Source organism: Pseudorca crassidens, chromosome 1 (genome assembly GCF_039906515.1).
Source record: "Pseudorca crassidens isolate mPseCra1 chromosome 1, mPseCra1.hap1, whole genome shotgun sequence".
NCBI lineage: Eukaryota > Metazoa > Chordata > Mammalia > Artiodactyla > Delphinidae > Pseudorca > Pseudorca crassidens.
Genome location: NC_090296.1, coordinates 76,749,719 through 76,764,728, shown reverse-complemented (window position 1 = coordinate 76,764,728; position 15,010 = coordinate 76,749,719). Strand labels below are relative to the sequence as shown.

At 41.2% G+C, this 15,010-nt stretch overlaps 2 non-coding genes across 2 annotated transcripts; both read left to right on the top strand.

Moving 5' to 3' along the window:
* The first annotated feature begins 13,039 nt into the window (after window positions 1-13,039).
* Window positions 13,040-13,112, top strand: TRNAT-UGU (transfer RNA threonine (anticodon UGU)). Its single transcript has one exon. It is a non-coding gene; the product is annotated as a tRNA-Thr (tRNA).
* A 1,175-nt stretch (window positions 13,113-14,287) lies between these two features.
* On the top strand, window positions 14,288-14,377 carry TRNAY-GUA (transfer RNA tyrosine (anticodon GUA)). Its single transcript is given in 2 exon segments — window positions 14,288-14,324; window positions 14,342-14,377. It is a non-coding gene; the product is annotated as a tRNA-Tyr (tRNA).
* The last annotated feature ends 633 nt before the right edge of the window (window positions 14,378-15,010 follow it).

Sequence of the window (15,010 nt, the reverse complement as noted above, 5' to 3'; positions counted from 1 at the left end):
AAGCGTATACCGTATAATTCTGTACACTTACTAGTTATACATTTCTGCCCTTTTTTTTCCCCGCGTTGTTCTCTACTCCCTGACCCGAAACCATGATTCTAGGTATCACCAAGGGACATTAAGAAAGTTCTTCTCAGCTCTACTAGGACTCGAACCTGCATTCACCCAACCCAAACAGCTCTTCTCACTCCAGGAGCTAAAAGAGAAAGACCTTCAAAACCAAGTATCCCCTCCCAAAGCACAGCACTTGGGATCTAGAATGTAACATCTTTGAGAAGGCGGGTCACGTCAGCTTCCGCCTGGCGTCCAGTAAGCGCTCAAAAACTGTTGAAAGGACGAATGAACTCCTTGATTTAGACTCCAGATCACTTGGGGATCGCGGTGGTGGAATAAGAAAGAGCAAACTGTCTTTCCCTGTCACCACCCCGCGCGCCGCGACTTCAATTCTTTGCTAAATTTTGACTTTGATACTTTTCGGTTCTGAAGCCGGGAGAGAAGTCTCCAGAAGTCATGCACAGTGCGTGCGTTAAACGACTGGGGAAAAAAAAAAAGCTTGTTTCCTAGTTCCCTTTTTCTTCTCTTGGCCGAAAGCGCAAATAGCCGACGCCGATCAATGCCCGCTCCCTAGTGCCAGCCCAAGCAGAGTCTGCAGTCTTCCTCCCCAGTTCAGCCTGCGGGAAGGGAGGCTGTTTTTTAGGTCGGATCGGTTCCTGCTTCCCGGGAGCCTCTAGTCCCTTTTGTATCTCTGTGTCTCCCATTTCTGCGTCTCCCAGAGAGGTCCTGTTTCCCCTGCGCAGTTGTAGCCCTGTGGAGGCTATTACTACTGGCGACTGCGGAAGGAGACGGACTGAGACGTCCTTCCATAGGGACTGAGGCCGGATTCTGAGCCCAGACTGGTACTCAAGGTGCCCAGGATTCCTGACAACTCTCACGCTCCCGCTCCTCATCCTACCTAGAAGCCCAAGGCTGCCGGCCTCCGGAGGGGAGCCTGGGAACGGGGCCAGAATAGGCGAGAGAATTACACTGTCACGCCTCTTGACACGGAGAAGAGGAGCCACACATCAGTTCTCCAAATGTTTGAGCATCTGTCTAGGATCCACCAAACTTGAGTTTCCATGTTCCCTATGTGAAAAGGAATTCTTGCTGCTTTTAATTACAACGAAGTGGAAGTTACAGAAGGCCACGATGCTATGTCTCTTTTGCTACTTTGTGGCAGTAGCTGAGAATTATTTCACAACTACTGCCTAGACTTGGGGGTGGGGGGGCGGGCAATAAAAACCATTGCAGCAGAGATCGGTTTTGTATTTTGGAATTCTAACAGGTGACTGAGCAAAAGGCTGGGCAATGGGATTGGGGGATGCTTGGGCCAATTTTCTGCCTTCTAAGGGTAGAAATTGTGGTTCCCTGGTGATATCCGATCACATCCTTCATTTGATAAAATTAAAGCTATTTGGGGGGCAAATTCCACCAAAAGCCTTAAACGGGGAGGTTGTATATGCTCTGTGCTTCCCTCTCTCTTGCAAATATGCAGTCTATGTCAGAGAAGAAGCACCCAGACCTGGCTTACTTCCTTAAGAATAGACAATTGTCATTGTTTCTTAATTCCCCCAAGAGAAGGGAAAATTAATCCCTTCCCTTGGTGGTGTTGAAGGTTCCCAGGACACATAAAGGGGATTTTCCCAGAGCCTCCAGTAAAATTCTATGGTCTTTGTTTTGGGTGGAATTGTGTCCCTCCAGAAGGATATATAGAAGTCCTAATTCCCAGTGCCCCAATATGTGACCTTATTTGGAAATAAGGTATTTACAGAAGTAATCAAATTAAAATGAGGTCATTAGTGTGGGCTCTAATCCAATACGACTGGTGTCTTTATAAAAAGGGGGAAATTTGGGCATAGAGATAGAGATCTCTTCCTGAAATCCCATAAATTTCAACATAAAAGTGAAGGGAACAGGGATTGCAGGAAGACTGCTAACTCAGATTCTCTGTGGGATCTCTGTAAAAGAACCTCAACGTAGTTTCAAGGGTAACAGAGGTAGACATATTGGGGCTGGAGCTCCCTGCTGGTGTGGAAAGAGATCACTGGAGAGGGGCATCTCACCAGTGGTAGAGCAGTGGCCCTCAAATGTTAGCATGCATCACAATCACCTGGAGGGCTTATTAAAAAGACAGATTGCTAGACTCAACTCTTGGAATTTCTGATTTAGAAGACCAAGGGCCTAAGAATTTATATTTCTAACAGGTTGTGAGGTGCTGCTGTTGCTACTGATCCAGGGACCATGCTTCGAAAACCACTGCAGCAGAGATCAGTTTTTTATTTTGGAATTGTAACAGAAATGAGGAAGGCAAGCTGAAGGAGTCAAAGATGTGCAGACTTCTTGAAAGCAGTGTGCAGGGAAGAGATGTATGCTCAATATGGTGGCAGTGGGGGAAAAATGAGAGGCCTTGGATATAAATGAGAGGGAAAAGCCTGGCAAAATAGTAAAGACTACTGTTAAGGACAAGGATAAGGTCCTTCCAATACTGGTGAACAGTACCGGTCACTTTATGACCCTTAAGACATGCATAGGGCTTCCCTGGTGGCGCAGTGGTTGAGAGTACGCCTGCCGATGCAGGGGACATGGGTTCGTTCTCCTGTCTGGAAAGATCCCACGTGCCGCGGAGCGGCTGGGCCCGTGAGCCATGGCCGCTGAGCCTGTGCGTCCGGAGCCTGTGCTCTGCAACGAGAGAGGCCACAACAGTGAGAGGCCCGTGTACCGCAAAAAAAAAAAGGCATGAATAGAATGTGGACCCAAGGATGCCCAGGACTAGAAATGCTAGAGGTCTCAGATGAACTACGCAAAAGTGGAATCAAATGGTGCTATCTTCTGAAGTCTCTGGCCACGTGTATTTGTCTTACTGGGCATGGCATAAAGACAGATGAGCGTGCAGGAGAAACTAGGAGAAATGTTTGCACCCTTACCCTCTCCTAGGCCACATGGAAAACTTTGCACATATCCAAATTAATCAACTGAGGTCACCCTGGAAACTTGATACCACAGGTCTTTCTCATCTGTGAAAGAACTTTAGAGACTTGAAGCCTAGGAAGTCTGAGGTCCATGAACAATGCACCTGCAAGATCTCGGCCTAAGAAAATGGAATCTCATCTACCCTTGATCTTCTATGTCCAAGTGTATTTTTTATCATGTCCATTTTACGGACTTAGACAAGGTAGAGTTCACATCCTTGTCAGTAGTGTGCAAAATACTTGCATTCTCCTTTGAACCTTAGAGACCTAAGGATGTCTACCAGGATATGCATCCTACAGTCCTTCATTCTATCAACTGAGTGATTGAAGTATGTGTCAACTGAAAAAACATGTATAATGTGAGAGTTGTGAGTGAGTTTTATTGGGGGCAAAATGAGGACTATAGCCTGGGAGACAGCATCTCAGACAGCTCTGAGGAACAGCTCTGAAGAGGTAGGAAGGAACTCAGTATTGTATGTGATTTTAGTGAAGGGGGTACATGCAGTCAAGCACACATTTTGGCAAGGAGCAGATGTCTCTGTTAATGATTTTAGTGCTTTTCTAGATGTAAGAAGATGCAAGAATTTGGGCTCATAAAATCTTCTCCTGAAAATATCTAACTATCTGAAAGGTCTGTTTTGCCAGTTTTTCCCAGAGCACACATTGCCTCATTCCTGATCTCCACCCTGAACCCCTTTCAGGGTGTGTTGAAGGTCAGGGACTGCAGTGGCTAGTGACTTAATCCTTGCAGAGGCAGATGGCAAATGCCAGTTTGTAGTTGGTATATGCATAGTAAACGTTATTCAAAGTTCCTTTTTGTTAGGAATCTATCCAGTTACCTCCCAGTACCAGATATTGGTTACTGTGTTCATAAAACCTTCGAAGTCCTCACTGAATATTTTGTCTACTTGTTTAATACTTACCTTCGAAGTCCTCACTGAATATTTTGTCTACTTGTTTAATACTTACTTGTTTAATACTTACTAAATATTTTGTCTACTTGTTTAATACTTACTTAATACTTGTTTAATACTCCATTTTATAGGTTGGTGGAACACAGTTCAATTGCTTCTTGAATCTGTGTCTCCTAGGGTACAGTCCTTGGTTTGGAACAAATAAAACTCTTTTCTCTTTCTATTGTTCATTGTTTATTGATTATTTCTGTCAACACTTGTCTTTACATTTAAAATGTGTTTTCTATAAACAGCATAGAGTTAGGTCTCATTTCTACTCAATCTAACAATTTTTGCTTTTAACTACAATATTTGTAACATTTACATTAATTGTAATTCCTGATACAGAGGAGATTGAGTCTACCAATTGCTATTTGCTTTCTATTATTCCCATCAACACTTTAAAAAATAACTATTGAGGTATGATTTACATACCTTAAATTCATCTTTGTAAGTGTATAATTCAATGATTATTTTGGTAAATTTATCAAGTTGTACCACCATCACAATAATCAAGGTTTAAAACATTTGTGTCATCACAGTAAGATCCCTCTTATCTGTTCTTTGTTTCTTTATTCCTTGTTAACCGAGAAATCCAGGAACAGAGACCTGGTTGAGACAGAAAATAAATGCTTTTATTTGGGGTTTGTTAGGACTGCAGCCCAGGAAGCATAAATTCAAGGAAGCACTTGAATTGTGTTCCATTGCATTACAAAATGAGGGAAGCTTACAACAGCAAAAAACTGTGCGGTTACATAAATTATTTGTCAAGAATTAGAAGTAAGCATGCTTATTAAGCAAGGATTGATTGGGATTTGAAATGATAACATAGTTGTGACATGGGTGCGGGACACTTTGAAACTACAAGGTTGTAGCTAGCAGTGGCTAGCAGATATATATATATATTTTTTATTGGAGTATAATTGCTTTACAATGTTGTGTTAGTTTCTGCTGTACAATTAAGTGAATCAGCTATATGTATACATATAACCCCTGCCGCTTGGACCTCCCCCCTCTTCCCACCCATCTAGGTCATCACAGAGCACCGAGCTGAGCTCCTTGTGCTATACAGCAGGTTCCCACTAGCTATCTACTTTACACATGGTAGTGTATTTATGTCAAACCTAATCTCCCAATTCATCCCACTCTCCCCTTCCCCCTCGTGTTCACACATCCATTCTCTAGGTCTGCATCTCTATTCTTGCCCTGCAAATAGGTTCATCTGTACCATTTTTCTAGATTCCACATATATGAGTTAAATCGACAGATGAATGGATAAAGAAGATGTGGTATATATAAATATATACATATACATATAATGGAATATTACTCAGCCATAACAAGGAACAAAACTGGGTCATTTGTAGAGATGTGGATGCACCTAGAGTCTGTCATACAGAGTGAAGTAAGTCAGAAAGAGAAAAACAAATACCGTGCCAGATGTTGTTTTGAAAATGACTGGTAATGTCCTTGAAGTTCAGAAAATTCAAGTTCTCAGTGATTTGGGAACGTTTCTGAAACCACATCCACAATGGGTACCTGGCTCCATTTTGGATGTCTGAAACATAGTTACTCCATTTTGATTTTTTAAATAATCTTAAATAAATCATCATCGTCCTTTTCTGACTTTCTTTGTATTAAACAAGCACTTTTATCATTCCATTTATCTCCTCCATTTTGTTTTACTTTTAGTTATCATTCTTTAAGTTCTTAACCTTAAATTTACTAAATGCATCATTTTTATTAGTCTACCTGAAATTAACATTTTAATCATATCCCAGACAATGCAGAAAACTTACAATGCAAGAAACGTATTGCAGATGGCAGAATTTCCTTCTTTTTAAAGGTTGAATATTACTTCATTGTATATATGTATACCATATTTTCTCTATCCATTCATCCATCAACATTTAGATTGTTTCCATATCTTGGCTACTGTGAATAATTCTGCAATAAACATAGGAGTACAGATGTCTGTTTGAGATACTGATCTCATTTCCTTGGGATATAAACCCAGAAGTGGAATTACAGGATCATAAGGTAGTTATATTTTTAATTTTTTTTAGTATCCTCCATACTCTTTCCATAATAGCTCTACCAATTAACATTCCAACCAAAGTGCACAATGGTTTTCTTTTGTCCACATCCTCACCAACAGTTGCTATCTTTTGTCTTTTTGATAAAATCCATTATAGCAGGTGTGAGGTGATATCTCATTGTGGTTTTGATTTGCATTACCTTGATGATTAGTAATGTTAGTACCTTTTCCTATATCTGTTGGACATTTGTATGCCTTGTTTTAAGAACTGTCTACTCAGGTCCTTTACCCATTTTTTAATTGGTCATTTGTTTTTTTGCTATTGAGTTATATGATTTTTTAAAAAATATATTTTAGGTATTAATCCCTTATCAGATATATGGTTTGCTAATGTTTTCCCCTATTTGGTAGAAAATATTCACTCTATTGATTGTTTCATTTGATGAACAGAAACTTTTTAGTCTGACATAATCCCACTTGTCTATTTTTGCTTTTGTTGCCTGTGGTTTTGGTGTCATTATCAGAAAATCATTGCTTAAACCAATGTTGAGAAGTTTTTCCCCTATGTTTTCTTCTAGTAGTTTTATAGTTTTAGGTCTAACACTTAAGTCTCTAATTCATTTTGAGTTGATTTCTATATAAGATATGAGATAATGGTCCAATTTTATTCTTTTGCATGTGGATATCCAATTTTCCCAACACCATTTCTTAAAGAGGCTATCATTTCCCTATTGTGTGTTCTTGGCACCCTTGCCAAAGATCAGTTGAATATATATATGAAAACTTATTTCTGGGCTCTATATTATGTTCCTTTGATATATGTCTATTTTATGGTAGTATGTTACTATTTTAATTACTGTAGCTTTGTAATACATTTTGAAATCAGAAAGTATGATGTCTCCAACTTTGTTTTTCTTGCTTAAGATTGCTTTGGCTAGTCAAGTGTTCAAAGAAGACAAAGAGATCAAAGAGAATAAATCCAGTCCTTGTAAGAACTGTAAATAAACACTGATATTTACTAAAAAAAAAAAAATTGCTTTGGCTCATCAGTGACTTTTGTGGTCCCATATGAATTTTAGGATTGTTTTCTATTTTTGTAGAGAATGCAATTGGGATTTTGATAAAGATTGCACTGAATCTGTAGATCACTTTGTGTAGTTTGGATATTTTAACGCTATTAATTCTTCCAATCCATGAACACAAAACACTTTCCACTGAACAGATGTTTAGAAAACAAAGGTTGTCCTGTTGCATAAGATAAGTTTCTTAAGTGGGGCTTCTCTCACTAGAAAGTGTGTCTGCTTGAGGGTCTGAAATCATGAATTGGCCTGAAAAAGGAGGTCAGAGATTTTTCAGAGGAAATCTGCCCCAGCAGGGCTAAACGCACATGCCATGTTAAACTGTTTCTACCCAGTGTTTTTTTATGAACATTATCTTAGAGATTCTCAGTCTCAGTAGGTAACCATATGTTTATTCTTAGGTAACTTCTCCTTTTTCTATAAGGATACTCTGTGTGTGTTGGGTAGGTGAGACATTCATCTCTGTGCTGGTGTCAGGTACACCATTCAGTGACCACATAAATATGAGAACTGGCACCTGAATTCAGACTAGTTTCCTGGAATTTATGCTTAAATTGGGTGACAGCTAGAAGTCCCTTAGAGATTTTCAGTGCTTGTTTTACCAAGAATTTCAGGAAGAGGAAACTATAAGAGTCTGTTGTATTCTAGATTTCTGAGGGTAATAATTTCCTTCACTCTCTGCACATATCTGTGTATTTGTTTGCTCTCCATTTCTAGTATTTATTAATGCCCTGGTATGTGCTGGTGGTCACTTTGCTAAGTATTTTGGAGACCCAGAAGTATAATCCATACAACCTTCCCCTAAAGGAGCTGTATAATGTATAAACTGCAGATGATGTACTAATACACACAATTCTAAAAGCAAAACAAAGCCATCTAAAGCCAAAGTGCAGTACAGTCTCCTTCCCTTTTTCTTTTCCATCTCATTCAGTTCTTTCTTTGTATCTTTTGTAGCATTTTCCAAAAGATGGACATAGAAATAGACAGAAAACCACAACTCAGAAGTAATTCTGGAAGATTAAAAAAATTAAAATGTGCATCCTTTTGACAATATTTCATATAAGATGAAGAAATATGGGACAGAAGACAATAATTTCATGATTGACTGAGTGTAGTTGAATGGGTAATGTCAGTCTGGATGCTTACTTCTGAGTGCTGGGGGACAGTTCCATTACATGTGTCCTATTCAAAATCTTGAGAGAGAGAGTGTAGAGGAAGGAATAGCAAGGACAAAAAATGGTTCATGGGTTTCAGAGGGGAAAAGAGATGAAATCTATTTGGTAAAAAGCAAAGGTATTGTGAATTAGAACATTGAGATGGTTTTTCCAGGATAAGTAGTGTTTGCTAAGTATGGAGAAATGGGAAATCATTCTAGTTGAAGAAATAATAAGCAAATGATCACAACTGGAAAAGGTGTGAGTTATATCTGGGGAATTATAAGTGGGCCAAGTTGACTGGAGCAAAGATCTGTACAGGGCAACCTGTTGCCAATATATAACGGCCATTTGATAAATGTTGATCCAAATATTGGAAGATAAAAGCAGTGAGGTAGAGAGACACATACTAACACCTTCAGTGTTAGTTAGGAGTCTTTTAAGTTGAAGATAATTTTTGCTAAAACAAAAAGGGAGGATTTCTTTAAGAATTCAGGGAAGTCTCATAGATTCCAAGTGGGAATACAGTGAGGCCTCTGAAGTGGGCCATAGCTAGGGACTTAGAAGGTATCCAGGCTTCCTTTCTCACTGTCACCACTCTCTTTTTTGTTCTTTGGCATTCTCTCCCTTATGCTCTTTCTATAGTAACGCTTTCTCTGCTTCTCAGCCCATGTGGTAGAATATGATTGATTTTATAACTCCTACCACTCTAATTTCCTTTCTAGTAATTGTGGGCTAATTAATTTGTACCAACCTCCTTGAGGAAAAATGATAAAAATATTGGATAAGATTTTACCAAATCTTCATAAAAGCATCAAAGTACTGATATGATAACAAGCAACTAATAGGTCAGAATCTAAAGGAAAGATGGAATCTGAGAGCATTAACCTTTGTAGCTCTTAAGACATTTGCTAATTACTGCAAAATTGGGCTATAGTTTTGGCAGCATCTTTGGGTGGGAGAAAAAAGAGGGACAGATGTCAAGATCCAGCTCCCACCAAAAGTGGAAATTCTAGTAAGGCACTCTGCCAAATATTAAGTTGGAACCCCAAAGAGATATTCTCACAAGATAAGGATGAACAAGAAGTTAACCTTCCACTTAATTGTTGTGGAGCTCAGCAGAAATCATCTAAGCTTAGCAAGAGAAAACAGAAAGGATGAGCTGTCAGCTTTTCCTCGTCTTTTCCTGGTGATCACAGGTCTGATTTGCAGCTTGGGCTTACATCATCTTGGAGGCCCAGGGAATGCCTGGCCATGAACTTTTTTCAGGGTCCTCTTGGGCTGATAATGGTCCAGGTACATGTGAGAAACAAAAGCCATATATATATATATTTTCCAGGAAGACAGCTTCAACTTGATCTCAAAAATTCACTGCGTATAATTTTGCAAAGATATTGAGCAGTACACATTCAAAGATGACCAGTTACACATGGAAACAATGTGACATGAGTACGAATCAACTAAAGCAACAGATAGCATAATATAGGATTATCAGTTATAGATATTAAAAATTATAATTACTATGTTTAAAGAGTTTTTTTTAAGTGGCAGGTATCTGTGAGGAATGGGAAATCACAAAATTTGGCTTAGTAGTTTTGAAAAAGAAGCAAATAGAACTTCTAGAATTGAAAATTACAATTTATAATTACAGTTTACTCAGTGGGTAGCTTTAACAGCTGATTAAACACAGCTGTAGAGAAAATTAGTGGATTATGAGTAAGAACATGTAATCCACAATGCAACTTGGAGAGAAAGAAAGACAGAAAATACAGAAGAGAGGTTAAAAGAAATGGAGGACAGGGTGTGAAGGTCTAATATATGTTTTAATTCCAGTTTCATGAATGGAGAAAGAAAAAACAGAGAAAAACAACATTTAAAAAGATAATGGCATGAAGCAACCGACAAAGGATTAATCTCCAAAATTTACAACCAGCTCATGCAGCTCAATAACAAAAAAACAAACAACCCAATCCAAAAATGGGCAGAAGACCTAAATAGACATTTCTCCAAAGAAGATATACAGACTGCCAACAAACACATGAAAGAATGCTCAACATCATTAATCATTAGAGAAATGCAAATCAAAACTACAATGAGATATCATCTCACACCAGTCAGAATGGCCATCATCAAAAAATCTAGAAACAATAAATGCTGGAGAGGGTGTGGAGAAAAGGGAACACTCTTGCACTGCTGGTGGGAATGTGAATTGGTTCAGCCACTATGGAGAACAGTATGGAGGTTCCTTAAAAAACTACAAATAGAACTACCATATGACCCAGCAATCCCACTACTGGGCATATACCCTGAGAAAACCAAAATTCAAAAAGAGTCATGTACCAAAATGTTCATTGCAGCTCTATTTACAATAGCCCGGAGATGGAAACAGCCTAAGTGCCCATCATCGGATGAATGGATAAAGAAGATGTGGCACATATATACAATGGAATATTACTCAGCCATAAAAAGAAACGAAATTGAGCTATTTGTAATGAGGTGGATAGACCTAGAGTCTGTCATACAGAGTGAAGTAAGTCAGAAAGACAAAGACAAATACAGTATGCTAACACATATATATGGAATTTAAGAAAAAAAAATGTCATGAAGAACCTAGGGGTAAGGCAGGAATAAAGACGCAGACCTCCTAGAGAACGGACTTGAGGTTATGGGGAGGGGGAAGGGTGAGCTGTGACAGGGCAAGAGAGAGTCATGGGCATATACACACTAACAAACGTAGTAAGGTAGATAGCTAGTGGGAAGTAGCCGCATGGCACAGGGATATTGGCTCGGTGCTTTGTGACAGCCTGGAGGGGTGGGATAGGGAGGGTGGGAGGGAGGGAGACGCAAGAGGGAAGACATATGGGAACATATGTTTATGTATGACTGATTCACTTTGTTATAAAGCAGAAACTAACACACCATTGTAAAGCAATTATACCCCAATAAAGATGTTAAAAAAAAAAGAATGATACAAATAAAAGTAATCAGAAAGTTAAAAAAAAAAAAAAAAAGATAATGGCTAAGAATTTTCCAGAACAGAAGAAAGACAGCAATCTATAGATTTAAGAAATCTATAGTGTTAGTATGTGTCTGTCTACCCAAGAATCTGACACCTTCACCATTCGAAAAGTATGCGATTTCCCTGTGGGATTATTTACTCCTGGTTTACACTTCTAAACTGAAATCTTCCCTGGATGCATCTGATTGGTAGACCTAGGTAACATGCTCACTCTCAGCTGCCAGATGGGAAAGCAACTTTTCTAGGACAGACTTACTTATAATATGTCCAATTACAAAAAGTAAGGAAAATGTTTAAAAAGTGTTGGACACTCACTAGTATGACAAACGCCTGCAACAGGGCTATTCAGAAAGCTCAGGTTCAGGTGTCTGCTGTTTTCTCTTTGTACTCTCTTCTTTCAAGAGCACATAACTCTTAGAGGCTCTAGCTCAATAAATGACTTAGGTAATTTGATCTAACCTTGACATATCAATCTACAGAACTCTAGATAGAAGAGTATTCTGGCTATCATAAACTCCTATATCCTCCAACCACACCTCAGATTCAGCCTACCTGAATCTGAGCACTTCTCCCCCCTCTGCCTTCTCGAGATACACATCTCTCCCTTAGATTTTTTTTCAGTATCATCTTGTTTCTTCAAGGTATGATTTTTGAGAATCCTCCCTGACTCTTTCCTCTTTGTTGTCTCATTTCTTCTTCATTCATATCTAACTTCAGCAGAATCTCCCTTGCCTGTGTCTCTCTCATTCATTCCTTCCTTTCCAGTCCTGTAACTATTACTCTCCTGCATTTTATGTTTGAGGATCTGCACCATGGCCAGTCTCTGGTGTCCCCTTGACTCTGGTTTCTCTTCCCTTCAATTCATTCTGCATCTCCAAGCCTTGTGAGTTTCCATGTTCAATTTGTAAAATGGTGTAACTTCATTCCAGAAATTTCACAGTCTCCTGCTAACTTGTCTTACATCCCCTCACTTCCACCAGGGCCGGCATCTGCCCCAGTGTCTGCCTTGGCCCTTTAAATGCCTAGGTCTTTCTCTCCAACTTTGCTCATAAATTTTTCTCTACCAGGGATCACACCGCCCCCAAACTTGTATGTCTTAACCTTTCTTCAAAGCGCAGCTCGAGTCCCATCCCCTCCTGCAGGCCTGCCTCTGTGATGGCTCACTCTGTAGTTTTGTGAACCTTGACACTGTCCACCGCCCCTCACACCGGGCACAGCTACTTTTTGTTGTTCTCTTTCATGAAAACTAACTTTCTTTTATACCACAAGACTATGCCAGTGACTTCAAAGTAAAGACCATATCTGGATGCCTCGTTCCTAAGTGCAGAGCCTAACACAGAATTGGAGCTCAGTGTTTATTGAATGAAGGGAAGAATTAAACAGAGAATTAACGAATGGCTGCTCTGGCGCTGCTACTCGAGCTGTAAAGAGGTCCCTAGTCTAACGAACTTGAGGCAGGCCGATCGGTGGATGTCCAAATCAAGGAGAAAACCAAGTGCGATGTCTGGGTTTCATGTGAGATATCTTAATTTTCACAATCTGCAGAGGGCAGAGAGGGGGAAAGCTTTCATTGCATCAGACTGTGTTGGGTTGGGCAGATTTCTGCAATTTAAAATAGTGGTAGGTCCTGTCACCGCCCCCCATATTGCTCTGTCCCCAGTAAGAGTCTACAAACTGAGTTCCAGTAGTTGGGAAATAGATCGAAACGACGTTCAGATTTTGGTCGCCCGCTACCTACAGACACTCTAATAAAGGCCCAGCTGGGAAAGAGAAATAAGCGTTATATGTGAGGGCCCTATAGCTCAGGGGTTAGAGCACTGGTCTTGTAAACCAGGGGTCGCGAGTTCAAATCTCGCTGGGGCCTCGTGTGTATTTATTATTTTCAAATCTTCCTCACCAGCCACTCACCTCTCTCTCGTTACTTTAACCCCTGCGAAAATTCAGCTCATATCTTCTCGCCAGTGTTCAGATGTGCCAAATAAACACCCGAGCGGAACCGCTTCCTCTCAGTTTCCAGTGCTAATGCGCAAGTGCTGCTTCGCTGCCTAGATTGTGGCGGAGTCCATTACAAACTGCGGGGAGCGCTGCCAGCCTCCGCGGACGACCTGGCTGTGCGGACCTGCAGCAAGAGCCCTGAGGGCGGCCGGAGCCGGAGCGGGGCCTAAGGGCTGTGGGGAAGAGTTGGGATCGAGCCCTCAGCACCCGCTCTGGGCAGATTTAGAGCCAAGAGCAAGGTCCCCTCCCCACAGGGGAAGAGCCGGCGTCAGCTGTCCTGATTTGGGGGTCCGACAAGTGTTCATGTTTCAGTGGATTTTCGAACATTTAAGTATCTCAGCGGGAAAATTAGCGTCGGGACTTGGGTCACTAAATTTGTTATTGACTCAAAGAAACTGTGGCTTCCTCTTTGAAAAACCTTAAAATAGTTTCTCCAAGTCAATTCTCATAGCAGCATTGGGTTTAGCCATATGTATTATATACCCCTCCCTCCCCTACTCTGTGGACGTGTAAGCGGAAGAGAGAAGCAGCTCGCATGTGCAAACGCTCCTGGATTTGGAGGCGAGCGCAGGAAGTGTGGAAAAGAAAGGCCCAGGCCAGAGCTCCGAGGCCCGCCCTTCTCTCTGGCTCGCAGTTGCGCGATCAGAATTGTATGTTCCACCACCTCAGCCCTTAGTTCTCCGATGCCCGGGTGTCCTCTCCCACTTTAGACACACATCATGCCAGGGAGGCCCCGGGCAGCGCACTACGTGAAGAGAACAGCCCGGGGGCGAGCAGATCGCCACGGTCCGGGGCGGCCTCGGGATGCACAGGCTCTAGGTGTGCCGGTGAAGAGCCCACTCTCTGGTCCTGCTTGGAAGCCCGTACCTGAAGCAAGAGAATCCAGTTCTAGAGGGGTTGTCTGCAGAACCGCGGATGTAGGACTTTCTCCTAAGCTGGCTGCTAAGTGGTGTCCATGCACCGGCAACTAGTGGGCCATTATGCACGAACCTCTGCTTATCAATGTCCTCAATATAGAATAGTAGGAACGCCGTTTCTATATTTCCTTCGATAGCTCAGCTGGTAGAGCGGAGGACTGTAGTGTAAAACAATATGGTTATCCTTAGGTCGCTGGTTCAACTCCGGCTTGAAGGAAGAGTTGATGTTTTGGGGGTTGCAACCACCCATCGAGCGAGACGTTGCTCTCCTGTTTCTTACGTCGTTTTCCCTCTTCTGGGGTCATTTTCTCCAGACCTTACCCCGTTCCAAAGATAAACTCAGCATGGTTGTATGAACTTCGAGAATCACCTCTTGAAAAGTTGGACTTGTTGGGCACGGTTCTCAGTTAAAAAGGGAGTGTGCACTAACTCTTCCAACCAACTAAGGAAGTTCTGGGTTGGATGTTCTAGCTGAACTTAGGTTGCTGCCTGAGGTCCAAAGTTTGGAGATCCAAGACCACTCGCTGGTACAGAATATATATCCGGCGGCCCTTGGGACTCTTAATTTTGGGACTCTTAATTTGCGGGACAAACCCCTGAGACCTTTATTCACTCTATACACATACGTTCATTCAGGGGGAGGCCCTTTTAAATTATTCAGCTGTTTATAGATTTTTATAGTTCCACAAAAATCATTTTGAGCTGGAGCCGGAAGGAGGAACAGGATTTGACGTGAATTGGGATGAGACTGGGAGAGAGAATTCCAGACTGAGGAAACAATTTCAGCAGAGGTAGAGAGATGGAACATTTGATTCTCATTCTGGGAAACTGCAGGGGTCTGGACTTTACG